Source organism: Clupea harengus, chromosome 11 (assembly GCF_900700415.2).
Source record: "Clupea harengus chromosome 11, Ch_v2.0.2, whole genome shotgun sequence".
In the NCBI taxonomy this organism is placed as follows: Eukaryota; Metazoa; Chordata; class Actinopteri; order Clupeiformes; family Clupeidae; genus Clupea; species Clupea harengus.
The window spans coordinates 15737124-15748920 of record NC_045162.1 but is presented as its reverse complement, the minus strand read 5'-3'; positions in this window follow the sequence as shown (position 1 = coordinate 15748920).

The following is an 11797-nucleotide window of genomic DNA, read 5'->3' as shown; positions in this document are numbered from 1 at the left end:
TCTAATAATGTCTGTTAGCATTTCCAACAGCTGTGTTATGTGGATTTAAAAATTGGTATGAGGATGGAGAACTATATTTCATAATTAATTATATATGCCAATATAATGTGAATATGAATATGAATCCCTTTGATGCTTTGAAGAATTGCATAGGTTAGAAAATACAACATTTGCCCGATTTAACGTGACTTACAGTCTAAACGACAAGCACTTCTGGTCTTCCAGCTGAATACAGATACAGATCATTTTGTTGGTTGAACAGATACAGACACGGATACAGATAACAATGGGTTGCGTATAATGGATAGAAGAGCTGATCATTTCTAAAATTTAACTAAGAGAAAATGAAGCACAGCTCTGAAATTAATCAAGAACTAAAATGAGAAGCGCTGTGCCAAGCTTGATCAAAACCACAGGAAAACAATATACCCAAAAAACACACACACACACACACGCACGCACGCACACACACACACACACACACCCGCACGCACGCACGCACACAGACACTCACACACACACACACACACACACACACACAATGGGGAGCATTAAATAAGTTAAAAAAAACTCATCAGAGAGAGATACACACAATCTGTCCATGCTGCTACCTGCCATGTCATGCTGAGCCTTTACACTCATGTTGGCCAGGGTGCTCATAGCATCCATAGCTTTCCAGCCCGTTTGAGTTTTACTAAGAAAAACACATTTTGTTTTTTTTCTCCATTCTTACCCCCTCTTGACCTGTTTGCACTAATCAAGAAATACTTCTGAGCATTAATGAATTTTCAGCCTGATCATTTTGTCAAGTTGGCTAATATCCCAGAAAATTATCCAAAAAAAAAAACATATAATGAAGTAATTGCTCTGTAAACGGCATGGTGAAGATGTCAGTGAGAGGAGAGCACGTATGAGCGTGCAATCATTAGGATGTACACAGCAGGGTCTTATTGGAGAATAATCAGACTCATCGCCCTAATGATACTCTTGATTTCAGCGGCACCGTAGCGGCATATAATCACCCTGTCTGTGTTTGCCTCCTCTCGACTGCGACTCCGACTCCGACTGCCTCAGATATCTCACGGCAGCTGGTGCTGGAAGAGATCTGATGCCAGTTCTGGCCCAGGTTTGGCACAGGTTTGGCACGGATCCTCCAGACCTAGCCAAACTTCCTTCCCAGAGTTCACGTCTGTCAGGAGTCAGAGGATAGAACTCATTATCTGCTGGCACTCTCACAAAGCAACTTTGAGAAAGAAACTCATCTCCAACTTCAAAATAACAACCCAAGCCTCAGAATAACAAAGTTAGGGAAGAAGGAATCTTCTGTGATATATTCATTCATTGCTCTTTATTCCACTCTATTCCGTGGTAACGGGACTCCAAAACTAAAATCATCATCGCTCACTTGGCATTTATCTGACGGCAGGGTAGGGGACGATGATGGCACTTTAATTACCCAGGTGTGGCACACATCAATCACATGTCCTGAAGACCTTGCGAAGGCTGAAGGGGAAAAAACGCAGATGAGGAGAAATCCGTTTGACCTGTCCGAGGCTGAATTAATTATCCAATTACTCCTGTGCTACTGACTGCAGTGGCCAGATAACTTCAGAGCTATTTACAACTGACTGCCCCGCCGCCGAGATAACAAAAGGCCCATTTGCCTCATAATCACCTCAGCGCCGTAAACAATCGTCACAAACTCCTCAGACCAGCAAAATCTCATCAGCGTTTTTTAAGCTCACTCACGGGCTGAGTAAAGGTCAGCGAGGCAGCCTGGGAGAGAGAGAGAGACGTGGGTGGCCGAGTTGGTGCGTGTTTTTTTCTCTAAGCTTCTAAAAGTTTCCTTCAGCAAAAAATGAGGTGCAGGCAAAGTAATGCAAGTTCAGCACCGCACACTAAAGTCAGAAGCGATGAATAAAACATGCCACCGGCATGCTCACAAAACTGTGTTACATAGAGACCGTGAATGCAACGCCTATGAGTGTATCTGTTTCTCAGTGTACAGAGGTACAGTCTGTCCATCACTGAAAGACTGGTCTGCCGGTTGGAGGTATCCCAGGCTTCATCGACCCAACACACACCACACCTGGAGCAGTGGTGATGTTTTAATCCCTCCACACAGGCACGGGCACAGGCACAGCACAGCACTGCAGCACCAAGGACACGGGAGGAGGCACTGGGGGTTATCTATCAACAGCGGGTAATAATCTCCATGTATCAAACCGCTTCAGATGACACCGCCACTCCGCGCAGGACAATATGTCTCCCTCTGTTTGCTGAAGCTAAGCACATTTCTCTGTGAGAGAAGAAAGAGAGTGTGTGTGTATATATATCTGTTCTTTATCGCACCAGAGGCAGTTATACAGGACTGCAGGCGGTTATCCATAACATAAGAGGGCTCAATTTCTTTCCTTTGATATGTCTCCATGCTTCCCTTCCTTTCTCTCCTCTCGCCTCTGTGTCTACCTCTTGGATTCCTACAAAGCACCATAAAGCCATGGCAAGTCTCCAATAACTTACGACAAAGAAACATTTTCAAATATATATTATTATTCTGACATTCTCACATAACCACTGTCGTATCAAGTCCCTTTTTTCAGAAAAGAAACCGTTTGCTTCTTAAATCTACCTTGCATTACTGACTGCATGTAAGTGTGTGAAGCAGAAATAGCAAAGAATACTCCCTTTCTGTAGAGATGACTATCTTTTTATCCTCATCTTTTTTCCTTGATGCTACTCCAGCAGAGCAGGCGAACCCATGACCCAGTGCTCTTAGGTTCTGCTCTGTGGAAAATGACCACTGAGACAGAGATGGAATTGGAATGCTGCTAGGGATTCTATTAGGAGTGGAATCATTGCCCACCAGGGAGTAGATTTCACAACACACCAGGACCCATCATACGGTGCACCACGGTGAGTGTCTGCCTTTCTGAGGACCAGTGGGTTTAGCTGTGTAGGGAAAGAAGAGCGCCGATTTGCATAGTAGTGTGACCTCTTATCTGCCAAAATTCATGGGGTTCTCTGCCAGGGAATAAGTGGCATTAGATGCCCTAAACAGCCCTTTCCAAAAGACTGGATGTACAGTCATATCATGTCATTTCTACAGCCAAGTGAATAATATGAGAACACACATTTTTCTCATCTAGGAATCTATTGTGATCTTTGTGGATACGACTGTGAGCTTAATTTTACTCACCTGTATGTAATTATTGTTAGTTGATTATTGGAAATCGCTTTGGATAAAAGCATCCGCTAAATACCTCACCTTTACCTTTTTAATAATTCAAGTATTTAATATGAAAATTGAATAACTATCATTTACATTATCTTATAATTTTTTTTTATTGACAGGAAGTGTTACCACCAGTAATAGAGTAGCCCCTTTCTCTGTACCAAAGTTAGTCAAAAGAAGGCATTTCAAAAGCTGTTGAAGGAGCACACCAGACCAATAAGGCACATCAAAACCCAGCTTCATCTCCAAATCTGGGCTTTGAAAACCGAAGGGTAAAAGGGCAGGAGTTGACAGAGAGAAACGAAGACACTCTGACATTGAGTTGGAGGGATGGACCGCCCCGATCGATAAGTCAGGCAGGCTGAGTAAAGCCCACGCCGAGGGAGACTAAACCACGCGGCCGCGCGCGGAGGGCCACCATTCAGGATGGCCTGTGACCTGGAGCACATGGCGCCCTTAGAACCCGCCAACATCAGAGCCAAGGTCAACCAGGGGGAGAACGCCGTTCAAACGCAGAAGCGTCGAGTTTGAAGGCTGCGATCTCCAGTTCCTGACCCGAGCTGCGGAAGCCATGATGTGTATTCATGAGAGGTGCTTAAGAGAGAGGGAGGGAGAGGGAGGGAGAGGGAGGGAGGGGGTCAGGCAGAGAGGGAGATAAAAATACAAAATGAATACACACACAGACACACACACACACACACACACACCAATACCTAATAACATAACCACACGCTCAAATGCTGTCTGAAAAAAGGCCTATATGTTCAAATTCATTGTGCCTTGACACCACACACACACAAACAAATGGACTAACCTAAAAATCAGATTTAAGTGAATATGTTGAAGGGATCCTCTGAGTAAGTATGAGCCATGTGCAAGCACACACACACACACACACACACACACACACACACACACACACAAACACACACAAACACAGACTCACATTGAATCTCATTGGTCTATCTTCACACACACACATACACACACACACACACACATACACACAGACACACATCGAATCTCATTGGTCTATCTCCACACACACACACACACACACACACACACACACACACACACACACACACACACACACACAAACACACACACACACACACACATACACACACACACACACATACACATACAGACAGACACACATTGATTCTCATTGGGCTATCTCCACACACACACACACACACACACACAAACACACACACACACACACCTCAAACATCCTCCCCTACAGCCCCACGGCTCAGATCCTGCCCTCTGGGGTCGTGTTCCTGGGAGCCCCAGTGCTGGACTTCATCCCCCTCCGCTGGCAGCCTAAGACTCACAAAGCCAAAGGTGCTGTGATCCTGCCAAGCAAAGCACACAGCGCTCCAGGGTAAACCACCCAAATCCTATGGAGAATACTGACTGTTTGAATTCATGATTTTATATACAGTACCTTTTGTTTTAGACGTACACTCGGTACAAAGTCTGTTTTATTTTATTTTCTCTCTCTCTCTCTCTCTCTCCATCTCATGCTTTTTCTTATTTGACATTCAAAAACGACATAATAAAGTAGCGTAAGTAAAATTATAATGAAGTAAAGTAAGTTAAATTATAATAAAATAGCATAAGTTAAATTATAATGAAGTAAAGTAAGTTAAATGATAATAAAGTAGAGTAAGTAAAACTAAGGAAGAACAAAAAAATGGGCTGAGAAAAGTACGAAATGAATTAATTTCTGCCTTTTGTGAGTTTATCTTTGTGTTTCTTTGGTTCTGCTCAGACCATTAGTCTGTAAAAGTGACTGTTATTTTGGGGAAGTAGGGCTTGGCGATGGCAAAGAGCAGTGATGTAGAGGAGGAACATTAAAATCCTCTGGGGTAATGTTCAGCCAGAGTTGGATAGGAAATGTGGTCATTGCAGACATATTCAAGACATTAAGGAGACTGCTGTTGTACGGCTGTTTTTTTAAGACATAAAGGAGACTGTTGTTCTACAGCAGTTTTTTTAAGACATTAAGGAGACTGTTGTTCTACGGCTGTTTTTTAAGGGCAGCTATCTCTATCCTTGGTCATGCGAGGTCATCACCACGCCGCAAAATGATGCTGCTGATGGCCGCTAGCACACATGAGGGCTTCAGGGGAAGACAGAGAGGAGCGGAGGCCAGCCTCTCTTCTTCCTCTTCTTCCTCTTCTTCCTACCCCTCCCCCTCCTCCTCCTCCTTCTCCCCCTCCTCCTCCTCCTCCTCCTACTCCTCAGAAAGACACACATACTCACACATGAACCAGCTGGAGTAGAGGCAGTTGCAGAGGGTATGAGGAGGAGTATATAGAAATCACCTTGCAATTCCAGTTTATTTCAGTAGTTTTTGGTGCTATTCACTAAGCTACCATGCAAGCGTGTGTGTGTGTTTCTGTGTGTGTGTGTCAGTGTGAGTGTGAGTGTGTTGTGTGTCAGTGTGAGTATGTGTGTGTGTGTCAGTGTGAGTTTTTTTGTTTGAGAGTGTGTGTCAGTTTGATTGTGTGTGTATGTGTGTGTGTGCACGTGTGTTGTCAGTGACCGTGGTTACATGGATTCGAATAACTGCCTTAGTCGGACTGAAATCGCATTATCCGTTTCATGTAAGCACCTTAGTCGGATCGTAGTCGGACCGCACATAGTCGGACTAACACCCCTGGATAACTCGATCCGATCCAGTTGATAGTTCGACTATTGCGGCATGTAACGGTGAATTGGATAAGGAACTGGACTTTGCGTCTTTGCGCATGCTCCCTCTCTCCCTGCCAGGTCGTGACCCGGAAGACGAAAGAGGGATAAGTTGTCTCAACTGTTCATACTAATGACACGGTTTTTTATGAATATCCTGCAGACTGTCTCACAAGCTTATTCTTGTTGATTATGAACAAACATAACAGAAGAGGTCCGAAGATATGAGCACCTTTACAACCCCTCCTTAAACACGTATAAGGAAGTTCCACATTTTATTTGCTTAAAACAACAGCAGTACTGTCAAATCAGCTGTCACTCGGCTATTACCTGACCAAGGTTCCATGGCAATGTTCCGAAAGCCCATTTTTCCGACAGCCCGCTGTTCCGAAATTGTGAGTACAGCAACGTGAACCACTATTGCCCACATGCACATCCCAATGAATCACACAATCATAAACATATAAATGCCTTTATTTCACAAGCATTAACTTGAATTCAGAATATTATTATACACACATGCATTTGCATCGCGATGATACAAAAATATTTGTATGATTGCCAACGCATGCATGCTTTGTCAGTGCTTGACAAGATCTGCGTAATGTCCTGCGACAATCTGCCGGTGATTTCCTTCGCATGAGTGGTAGCCTACCCCATATTCAAAACCAGAGTAGGCTAAGTTAACAAATATTGCCTAGGAAAAGTTATATGCGTGATAGCCCGGTGAGCGTCTCCGCTCTGCTGTGCAAACGAAATGCTTTGAGTGTTTTGTGCCACTTAAAATATTTCTAAATTTTGCCAGGGGGACTATTTTTCGGAATATTGAGATTTCGGAATATCGGGCTTTCGGAACACTGGGCCGTCTCCCCTGACCAATACCTGTCAAACTTGGTGATACTATTCACAACTAATTTGTCCTTCATTTTATCAAATATGATGAAATTTGGTATTGTGCCCGCGAGGCACGCGTGAGTTTAGTTGTGTTCAGTTATCTGGCGCTGAAAAAAAACACGAATAAGTACTGTCAAATCAGAAAGCAAATCAGCTGTCACTCGGCTATTACCTGACCAATACCTATCAAACTCGGTGATACTATTCACAACTAATATGTCCTTCATTCTATCAAATATGATGAAATTTGGTATTGTGGCCGCGAGGCACGCGTGAGTTTAGTTGTGTTCAGTTATTTGGCGCTGCCCTCTAAAGACAGAGACGTGACAGGTGGATCGAGATATTTTCCCGTAAATACCTTTACCTAAATACCTTTATAGACAACATCGATCATACACTCCCATTGCACTCAAACAACCACACTCAAACGAGGAGATATTGTATCAATTAGCCTATTATGTATTGTATTAATTGCACAGAGTTCCAGTGGCGCATGCAGCCGTACGCACTGTGCGTACCTTCTGCTACGCGAGAAGAAGAAAAATATATCATGAACGCATATTTATTAAAATGGGGAAACTATAAAATCGGAGTACAGACAACTAATGCCCAGCGTTGACGATGCAGATACAGAGCTGGAAACAGCTAAATGAGTTACGCAGTGAACTTTATCAAGCCCTGGAAAGTTCGGCAAATTTCTAGCCAAACATTCATTGCGTCCTGAAGGTCTTGTATCTATCTACGAAAAGACTGACTGGACTTGCTCTCATGAATATTCACACAGATTTGGAAATCGACAGCGAAGAAGTACTAAAACAATTTGATGCAACTGGCAGAAGGGCAATGCGTTTAGGCTGTAACCCATTATTTGCGCGCGTGTGTGAATGTGCGTGCGTTTCTCTCGCCTTTTATCTTTCACCTTTGAATAATGTAACTTATAAACACATCGGCCTGGCAGAAACAAACAAACAAACAACCCAAGAGGCAACACGCATTTCTGGACCGATGAACAGACGCGATTCATGCTCAATCAACTGTTGTTGTTATTGGTAGTGGTGAAGAGGTCAAGCGGAAAGGGCTGTATCACCACTAGTTGTAATAAAAACAGCGCCACCTATCGTATCGGATATGACATGCTTTCGGCCAATGATTCGATTTATTCACTGCCATGTATATTGGGATAATAGCACCTACCCTCGAAAGAAAGCATAGTCCGACTAAGCAAAGATTCGAATTATACCATCATGTAAACACACTGATTGTGAGTGTGTGTGTGTGTTGTATGTCAGTGTGAGTGTGTTAGTGTGAGTGTGAGTGTGTCAGTGTAAGTGTGTACGTGTATGTTTCAGTGTGTGTGTGTGTGTGTGTGTTGTGTGTCAGTGTGAGTGTGTTAGTGTGTGTGTTAGTGTGTGTGTGTGTGTGTCTGTGTGAGTGTTTGTGTGTGTGTGCGTATGGCTGCGTATGCCTGTGGTTGTTACCATAGCTTCTGGGCTGTGTGTGAGGTCACCTGTGTTTGAAGAGCACCGTGGCCACAGCAATTCCAGGACGCCGGCAGAAGATAATCTGGGCAAACAGTCGCGCAAGCGTGTCACAAGCAATTCATGCAAGAGGGACGTCCCCTGCATATTCAACAGAGGCTGGAACCACACTGTATGGCTTGGCTCCACACACACTCACACACACACACACACACACCCACACACGCACACACACACACACACATACCCTACACTGACTCATACAGAATCTCACACACACACACACACACACACACACACACATACCCTACACTGACTCTCATACAGAAACACACACACACACACACACACACAACCTCCACAGCAACCACCTCTACCACTCTATCCCCACCTGTCTGTTCCTCTCATTCGTTGTCCGATCCCTGGATGTACCCCCCTACACACACACACACATATCCCCTCCCTCCGAAAGGCTCCTGCTGGCTGCATGGCGAGTGAATTAACGAGCGAGAGCAGCCCCTGTAACGAGGGTGCCAGAGCGTGTTAGGCCTGTCGGCCAATCACAGTAAGCATCTGTGAAAGCAGCCGTCTGCCACCGTCGGAACGTGGCAGCGAGGTGGGAAGCGGTGTGTGTGTGTGTGTGTGTGTGTGTGTATGTGTTCTGGGTTGGCGGGGCAGAGGGTGAATGTGGGGGGATGGGGGCATTGTGGTGTGACGAGAGAGAGAGAGAGAGAGAGAGGCAGGTAGGTGGGTGGAGGGAGCAGGGTGGAGCAGTGTCAGCATGGAGCACTGAGGGACAGTGAGAGGCGGCTGCATCGCCACGATCAAGCTGACGCCACAAATGACACTCGTCACGATTGTGTGCTTTCATCTCCAGCGCCACTCCTCTCCTGCACAGCACGTATCTGCGCTCCGCTTCTTTTGAAGTTGGCCTACCGTGGGCCGACACCACTCACTGATGTCAGATTAAGAGTCAGGAGTACTGCCTCCTGTTGCTGTGCCGTCGCGGCTGATACCAGATCTGTTTGGAGTTTTGTTCTTCTAAAAGCTCGAAAGTTACAAACGTAAGATTGCCTGATCATGAATCAGTCGTGATGATGAGAAAGAGCATGAGTAAATTGTTCTCCCGCAGTGAATACTGTCAAAAAAACGACTCCTCTCTTCACGTCCCCATGCTCCCCATCCATCCTTTGACTTTCACCACTAATTGAATCAAGCCGGGCCAATTTATTCCTCTGAGTGACAATTGTGCTGGCAGCAGCAATAATTAGGAAGCTTGGCAGTGGATTTGGCTGGATTTGATTTGTGAGGTGTGTGATGTCATAACTAAGAATGCACTTTGTGTTTCACCTTGTTCACACCTGTAACACCCGGTGGTAGAATAAGCACGTTGCTCGTTGGTAATGCGCTGTTTGACTGACCACATGTCATGATTTTAGAATTGATAGTCGTGTGTGTGGAGCTCACTCAAGAGTACGCAGCGGGCGCATATAGAGGGAAAATGAACATCAATTCAGCCTTTTGGAATCTGCCTAAACAAAGCCTATCTGGAAATACTGTACACCATGTCATTATATGTTTCTGAATTTTGGAGAAGAGGGGAGGTAGCGGGGTAATAGAGTGGGAGAGCGAGTGAGAGAGCGAGTGAAAGAGAGATAGAGAGAGAGAGAGAGAGAGAAAGTGAGAGAGTGAGAGAGCGAGTGAAAGAGAGAGAGAACTGAAGCAGAACCATCTGGCTATAGGTGCAAGGCTAAATGGGGTTGTGTGTGTAGGTGGGCTTGAAAGAGAGCGAGCATGTTACTTATGTGTGTGTGTGTTTGTGCTTCACTGCTGCACAACCTCGATTCAATAGATAGAGGGAACAGTCTGTTCCGTTCTCCTGCTCAGTGTCCTCCCTCACCTCCCCTCTCCTCTCCTCTCCTCACCTGCTCCCCTTTCCTCTCCTCTCCACTTTCTTCCAGTTCTCTTACCTCTCTCTGACTGCTTAAGGGGATGTGTGTTGTCTCTCAGCACCTGATCAGCCGTTCACAAAAAGAATCAAGGTTTTTTTTTTGCAGACAAACATTTTCCCAACCAGGAAAACATCTAGCAAGCCCAAGCATCAAAGCCTGTCAATACACACTCAGCCTTTCTACGTGAAAGGAAATGCTTCTTTCATGGCAATTTTGGCACGCTTTGATGTATCATGAACATTCTGAACACACACATACAATCACACAGTGTTGGTTTGATAATTTCATGGCCATTGACATGCGCTAACACACACACACACAAACACACATCTTTAAACGGTAAATATAAATCCAGGGTCACAGGTCAAAAATGGCAATCTCCAGCAGTGATAGCACAAGCTTACAATAAAGTGTGTGTGTGCGTGCGTGTAAGTGCTTTTCTTACGTGTGTGTGTGTGTGTGCGTGTGGGCGCATGTATGCCAGAGCTGGGGTGTGTGCAAGCAAGCATGTCTGCACGAAAGAGGTTGACCATGAACAAGCAAATGGGTGCGTGAATGTAAATCAGAGGCTGATCTGTAAATCAGGTCCTCCTGGGAGGACTCCCAGACACCGGAGCGGTCACTTGTCAGTGTAATGCCACATTCCAGACACGGATGGAGCCGATTACGTGAAGCAGGGGGCCACTGCCGGAAGGCTGAGCATGACGCCGATGCAAGCAGGATTGGAATCGTGTGACTCACGTTACGTGTGTGAAATACTGAAACGCATCAGTGGAGACAGAAGCCATAATTACGCCCAGGGAATTGAACAGACACAGAGATATATTGAGGATCCTTCTGTGCCTTCTTTGGGTACTCAAAGATTTGTTTTGTTTTGGTTTGTTCTCCTCTGGAGTCCCTCATCCTGTCTCTGCATCTCTCTCGCTCACACACACACTCCTGTCTCTGCATGTCTCTCTCTCTCTCACACACACACACACACACACACACACACACACACACACACACACACACACACACACACACACACACACACACACACACACACACACTCCTGTCTCAGCTGCTCTTTGTCTTGGCGGTGGCTGTCATGGCGACATATGCTAACTTCACATGAGTTCCCTCTCTGCCCAGGGCCAGCTTCCCGCCGGGTGCATTTTGTTCTAGATGCTGTGTTGCCATGGGAGAACGGGCTGTAATTTGTCCATGACGTTGCCATAGCGATCAGGTGATGCTGTGTGTGTGAGAGTCTTGCCATGGAGAAAGATGGAGTCTGTGGTGGGTGGGTGGAGGGCAAGCCTTGGCATAAGTGCTAAGTGGGATTTTGGCGCATGTTGTGTGGGGGGGGGGGGGGCATAGTTAGTGAAGGGTGAGGAGTGCTCGAAGTGAGAGGTCACACGGGGTCAAATGTTGTCAGGGCAGAGCGAGCCAGATGTCCTCCTGTGAACAAGCAAACCACCTGCAGGAAACCCATATGGTCAGCTGGGAATCATATGCTCCACACACTTCATCTGTGTGTTCCTGCACACACCTAA